We start from the raw sequence: 7,212 nt of genomic DNA on the forward strand, positions 1-7,212 counted from the left end.
CCTCCTTTCTACATTTTAGCTGATAAAATAACTTTGTCCATTCACCTAATCTTCAGAACTCACCTCATTCAATTTCCTCCTTCCTTCCTGCCTGTGATGAAAACATAAGCTAGCAGCTCTCTGCTGTCCTAGAACTGCACTAGCAGCAGTAAATTAACTGAAGGACAGACAAGAAGACAAAAAGAAAACGTGAGCCAACAGTGATCATGTCCTTGTGTTTCTTCTGAACTAATAAATCATCATTGTGAGGCTCTCTGCTCAGGCTGCATGGCTCTGCCAGCTGTGGCTGAGTGTTGTACAACATCTGACAAGACCTGAGACATGAACAGCATAGTCTTCAGCTGAGAGCACAAAGCCTGGATAGCAGCTGCTTAGAAAACTCTGGAACAACACAAGTGAAAAATTCTGATGGTCTGGCAGCCCTGCTGGGGTCAAAGGGCATAGATGACATTAGGAGGGGAAAGGGGAAGGGGCTGGGTCATGCAAAGGTCTATGGTCTTTGAATTCAAGCAATAATGTACCCACTGCCTTACAGTATATATAATAACTACAGCAAAACTGTAGGTATAAGGTAGAGTAAAAATAGTTCAGACACAAAAATGCACTGTGAAGGATTTGTCTGAAACTTTACAAAAATGCTGAAATCAAGAAAAGCAAAGTAATACTCGTGAAACTGCAGGCAGCAGAAAACAGAAATAAAATCTGAAAACACTGAATTCAGTTCATTTTGATTCAGTTTTATTTATAAGGTGTTCACGTTATTGTTATCTTTTTTTTTTGTACTTAACTACTTCTGCATACTTTGTGGTACAGAAACCGTTCTAATATCAAAACCTCCAGCTGTTTCTGGAAAAGTGTGCTATTACATTTCTTTTTTCCAATTTTAAAATGTTTCACTTTTCAATATTTTTTTTTTCCACTCAAATGAATGGAGAACGCTTTAAATCCTCTTCAAACCCACCGTACTTTGAAACTTCAGTCGTGCTCACTTCAGCATACTTTGAGCTAGAGAAAATAAAACCAAGTGACTTCTTCAGTCTCAGGCCACGTCCACACTAATACGTTTTCGTTTGAAAACGCATCTTTTTCTCTCCGTTTTGGCCTTGCGTCCACACTGAGACGGCGTTTTTGGTCAAGGAAAACGCTATCCAAAGCGGATACATTTGAAAACGCCTTTTCGAGTCCCAGGCTACGTCCACACGTACACGGGTATTTTTGAAAACGGAGATTTTCCGTTTTCGTTTAAAAAAATAATCCCGTCCACACGTAAACGCAGAAATGAAGGAAAACGCTGCTAGGAACATGCCAAAACAACAGGTGGCGATATATTCCTAACCGTGTAGAAATGTTGGCCAATCAGAAGTCTAGAAGCCTCGGTAGGAAATAGTACCGTAAACAAAGATGGGGCATAGAAGCAGAACCGAGTCGTATGTGTGGAGGGATAGTAACTGTGTGTGTATATGTAAGTATTTAAACACTGCAGAGAGTACAATTAACAGTATTGTAGAAATTCAGTTCACCGAAACAATAACGTGGCGCACAGTGTGACGTCAAAATAGGCGCACACTTTTGACAACGAAAATATCCACCCTGGCAGGCGTTTTTAGAAATCTCCGTTTTCAGTGACTGAAAACGCAGTTTACGTGTGGACGAAAGGTGCGAACGCATAGAAAAATCTGCGTTTTCAAAAATAGCCGGGTACGTGTGGACGTAGCCCCAGTTTGGACAACCAACCGGAGCCTTTTTGAAAACAGTGATGACAAATTTAAGACATGTGATGCAGTCATGTGACCAATTAAACTAAGATAGCGGAGGGCATTATACAGCAGTTGTTTTGTTTGCTCTCAATTTTGACATCCCTAGTAAAGAAATAACAGTCTGTACATGCTCCAGACAGCTTTTCTTCAAATTCTTTAACTCTCACTCGCGTTTGGAACTTTGTACTTTTGTGTTACTCGCAGCAACAACTCCACCTCATTGTTAGTCCATTTAAAAGACTCGGTGCTTTTCCTCGACATTTTGCTGCGACGTTTCAAAGAGCCGGAAAGTAAATAAACGGCAGACAGAAAATGAGGCAGGTCGACTCGTCATGCATGTCACGCATGCGCAGTACTGGAACGTAAATGTGTTCAGCCGTTTCAATGGATAAACAACTCTGTGAAAACGATAGTGTGGACGCGGAGCGTTTTCAGACATATGCCCCATTTTCAAATTTATCTAATGTGGACATAGCCTCAGCTGACTGCAGGTTTCTCCATCCTTATAAACAGAACATTTGCACAATGATTGAAACCAGCCCACTGAATGAACAATGGGCTGTGAGGTCAGTTCCTTGGTCATTAATATGCAAATTGTCATGACCATTGATCAATGGCCATGAGTCCCATTCACAGAGAGTTGGGGAATGGCTGCAATCACAGCATTATACGATGGTGACAGATGTACCCTTAGGCTCCCTCCTCGATTCAGAGATGGTCTTTCCCTTTTCATGTTAATGGCCTCCTTGACTCCGGGCTCAAACCAGCGTTCCTCCCTGTCCAGGATGTGTACATCCTCATCATCAGTGTTGTAGTGTCCTGATGACACCCAGTTTGTTCTCTATCATCATCTTCATCTACTGGAGCACAAACTGGGTGTCATTAGGACGCTACAACACAGAACAAGCACCATTCCCACAAACACTGCGTCTCTGTGGCTTTTAAACCCCAAAACATGCTGCACCAAAAATGAGCCAGGCCCCATACATGCAGACTGCACAGTCCAGCCCAGGGATGGGGAACTCCAGGCCTCGAGAGCCGGTGTCCTGCAGGTTTTAGATCTTACCCTGGGTCAACACACCTGAATTAAATGATTAGTTCATTACCAGGCCTCTGGAGAACTTCGGGCGTTTATCAATATGCGTACTTGCGTTCTCGTGTACTCGTCATACGTCATCAGTCGGAGACCAAGTACTGTTCCAATTCAAAGTACGCATCAAGCCGAGAACGCGAAAAAGTCCCGGATGTGTTCTCGATCCGCCCGTTTTATCGAGCATGCATCGGTGTGGACTTGGGACAGCTATATATCCCAGAATGCATTTCGTCCAAAACTCAACAGCGGACTCCCGGCAGATCGTTTTCAACCCCCCGCCCCCCCAGCTCGCGGACTTCTCACTACTCAGGTTAAAGAAACCCCAGCAGCTGTCTATAGTATTGAGTGTCCACTAGAATAGAAATAAAAGCGTTCTAACATCTCACCTGCTTGTTTTTATTAAGGTATGTACACGTATGTACATGTACACTATTTTTATTAATGGAGGTTTCACTACTGAGGTTAAAAATGATATATAAGTCACTTAGATCACTTCTAAATGTTAATGTTTGGTTTATTTCAGTGTTGTATTTGTTCCTGAGTAAACCGGTTTGGCTGTGATTAAAGTTAAGCTTCATAACATGTTACTCACAGTTAAATTAAGAGGGGACGGCAGTAAAACCTCCGGACCTGTGACATCATCACGTACGCAGGTGTTCCAATTGTACATATCGCGAGTCCGTGCTCGCGTTCTCGGCGGGTACGTACTCCCGTGCGTTCTCGGCGAGTACGTACTCACCGAGAACGCGAGTACGTACTCGCGTACTTGGGCATTGATAAACGGCCCGCGAGACATGTTGAGGAGATTATTTACCCATTTAAATCAGCTGTGTTGGATCAAGGACACATCTAAAACCTGCAGGACACCGGCCCTCGAGGCCTGGAGTTCCCTACCCCTGGTCCAGCCTATGTTGGACAAAACCAGTGACCTTAAAACCATCCCAACCTTCCCTCCCAAGAAGATTGGGATTTTTTTTAAGTAGGTTTGGCATTTAATTGAGAATTGAAATGGTAATATGTTTGTAAGGTCTGAAAGTTTAACGTTATTAGAATCTATTTATTCTAATTCTATCCAACTACAAACTACTGAGTTTGTCGGTTCCTGTAGACACAGTAATACATTTCCACCATATAAATTAATTTTGTGCTCCAGTAGGGAGGCTTAAATACCTTTGATATTCCAATTCTCGTATATTACAACGGCCAGTATTTCTGTGGAAAATTGAAATAATATGAGTGACTGTGTTCATCCTTGTCTGGTCCCTCTCTCCAGGGTGAAACATTGTGATATGACCTGTTGGTGGTAACTGTGGCCTTGGGTAAGTTATATAGAGCTGTTCTCCAATGAATAAAAGACTTTCCAAAACCACAGTTGTGAAAAAACTATGAAAAAGAAGGACCAGTTTAACTTTGTCAAAGACTTTTTCTGCATCTAGTGACATTACTATCGCTTTTGTTTTGTGAGGCTGTGCCAGGCTAATGAGGTTGAATAATTTTCTAACATTATTAGTAGAATGTCTGCCTTTGATGAATTGTGTTTTATCATTGTGAATTATTGAGGGGAGTGCTGCTTTTAACCTGTAGATGTAAGTAACTTAGCGATAACTTTAATGTTGATATTGACTAATGACAAAGGCCAGTAGATCTCTATCTCTGGTCTCTGTCTTGTTTTAGTATTCATTCTATTCAAATATTGTTCATATGGGAAAGGAACTAGGCACTTATTTTTAATTTTGGTCACTGATCTGATAAATAATGCCACTACATGTTAGCATGTAGTGGCTACCTACTAAAACTGATGTGGCAATAAATACGTTATACTGTGTGTAAGGCCTTCTATAGACAGATATAATAAGCAACTATTGTCTTTGATGTGGCTTTTCTTCTTTTATTAATAATTGTGCCAAAGCCACAACTGTGTGACAAGGACACTTGTCCTTCTATATCAAAGTTGTTTTTTTATTATGTTCTTTAAAATTAAAACAGAATGGTTACATAGGGCTTCAGAGTGCTTTATTTAAAATACACCAAGGTGATACTTTGTATCCATTTTTAGAAAAACTACACTATGTATGCTGCAATAGCTCTTGTGCACACTGGACAAGGGTGTGGTTGTGGCCCACTAGGTAGAGCAATGTGTCTATCAGTCAGAAGGTCATCCTGAATGTAAATTCAATATACTAAACCCCACATAATAAAATGTGTTGGGAAAAGTGTTTTACATCGGTCTGTAAGGAGGGCTGCAGATGCAATAGACAAAACACACTGGGAGGGTGGAATTGTCTTCATCCAACATACAATTTCTTTATAAAATACAGATAACCAGGCAGCTCAAGTCGTGGTATGAACAACCAAAGAAGAATCATGTACAAACTTTTTAAAAAAAGGCTACAGGACTACTACCCAGGGATGGGAAGCTCAAATCTGCCATTAAGAAGGCAAGAAATCCAACAAATGAACCCTGACAAGGCACACCTGTGAAGTGAAACCATTTCAGGTGACTACATCATGAAGCTCATTGAGAATCAAAGAGTGGCTACTTTGAGGAATCTAAAATATAACGGATTTAGAGTTATATATTATTTTTGTTCTTTATAATTCCATCTTGCTTCATATATGTGATGTTTTCAGTTTGTATCTACAAAAAAATACAGAAAAAACACTGAATGAGAAGCTGTGTCCAAACTTTTGACTGGTAGTGAGTATATTTATGCAACTAATTAAAAATAAAAGTCACACTATGCCAGCTTGTAGCTTTGTTTGAGAGTGTGTAGAACAAACCTGATTACAGGAACTCCCAGAAAACTTAAAAGTAAAAAAAAACCATCAAAAGTTTGAGAGCTGTGAGCAAAAAACGAAGCCATAAACAGCTGGAAACCTGTGTGCTTATTACAGTAAACACAGCAGTCTTGTATGTTTTACTTTATGAATTCATTTCTTGTGATCAACACAAACAGAGGGAAATACTTGATGAACCACACTGATCATTACAGTCTCAACACGTGTTGATCACCATTACTGACAGTCTGGTATAACAAGTAGTTTTATTGCGCTGGGCTTGTCTGCATCATCGTTTCCCAGAACAGAGCAGCTTCAAGTTCCTGGGTGTCCACATCTCCGAGGATCTCATCTGGACGACCAACTGCTCCAAGCTGGTCAAGAAGGCTCACCAGCGCCTCTTCTTCTTGAGGACTCTGAGGAAGAACCACCTGTTCTCAGACATCCTGGTGAACTTCTATCGCTGCACCATCGAGAGCATCCTGACCAACTGTATAACAGTCTGGTACGGGAACTGCTCTGCCTCGGACCGGAAGGCGTTGCAGAGGGTCGTGAAAACTGCCCAACGCATCGCCGGAGCACCACTTCCTGCCATAAAGGACATCTACTGGAAGCAGTGTCTGAAAAGGGCTGGGAAAATCATCAAAGACCCCAGTCACCCATCACATAGACTCTTCACCCTCCTGCCCTCTGGGAGGCGCTACAGGAGCCTCCGGACTAAGACCACCAGGTACCGGAACAGCTTCTTCCCCACAGCTGTCAGACTCCTGAACTCTGCCTCCTGACATCTGACCCACGTTAAACTCATGGACTGAACATACACACACCCACAACCACCTACACACACACACACACACACAATGGACAACTGTACCCTCAAACACACAATAATAACATGGACTGAACCACCACTCACAACCACTAGCATTTTATATAGCCTCTGTAGAAATTATCCACATATCTCACTTATCTTAACTGCACCCCTGTATAGTTCTGTGTAAATAATCATTCTGTACATACAATAATTTTTAATCCTATAACTGTTCATAACTTGCATAGATCACATTTCTGTATAACTGTATATCTCATATTTCTGTATAGTTTTTCATATTTATATCCTGTTCATAGCCTGTACATAGCTTGTACTCACTACAGCCTGTAGTTATAGAATATTCATAACATACTTCATACCGTGTACATTATAACATACCATAATAGACCCATTTCTGTAATATACTTACATATCTATATTATTGCTAATATATATTGTAATATATCTATATCACGGCTAAAGCACTTCTGGATGGATGCAAACTGCATTTCGTTGCCCTGTACCTGTGCATGTGCAATGACAATAAAGTTGAATTCTAGTCTATTCTATTCTATTCTATAATCATGATGTGGCGATAGCCAAATTGGCCAGCAGATGTCACCATGGAGTTGAGTTTCAGATTGTTTCCAAGCCTTGAGACACGTTTGGGTCAAAATCATCAGCAAAAGCTGAGCCATTACACCACATAATGTCACATTATCTGACATCATCTGTAAACGTCTTTTCTTCTAAAGGTATGATATATAACTGGA

The 7,212-nt window shown here is 41.0% G+C and overlaps 1 long non-coding RNA gene across 1 annotated transcript; it reads left to right on the forward strand.

The window, feature by feature from the left end:
* Positions 1–1,403: 1,403 nt before the first annotated feature.
* On the forward strand, positions 1,404–5,985 carry LOC102081123 (uncharacterized). The gene is made up of 3 exons (XR_266845.3): positions 1,404–1,462; positions 4,124–5,347; positions 5,932–5,985. It is a non-coding gene; the product is annotated as an uncharacterized LOC102081123 (long non-coding RNA).
* Positions 5,986–7,212: the final 1,227 nt, after the last annotated feature.

This window comes from Oreochromis niloticus, linkage group LG6, assembly GCF_001858045.2.
Source record: "Oreochromis niloticus isolate F11D_XX linkage group LG6, O_niloticus_UMD_NMBU, whole genome shotgun sequence".
NCBI classification, from domain to species: Eukaryota; Metazoa; Chordata; class Actinopteri; order Cichliformes; family Cichlidae; genus Oreochromis; species Oreochromis niloticus.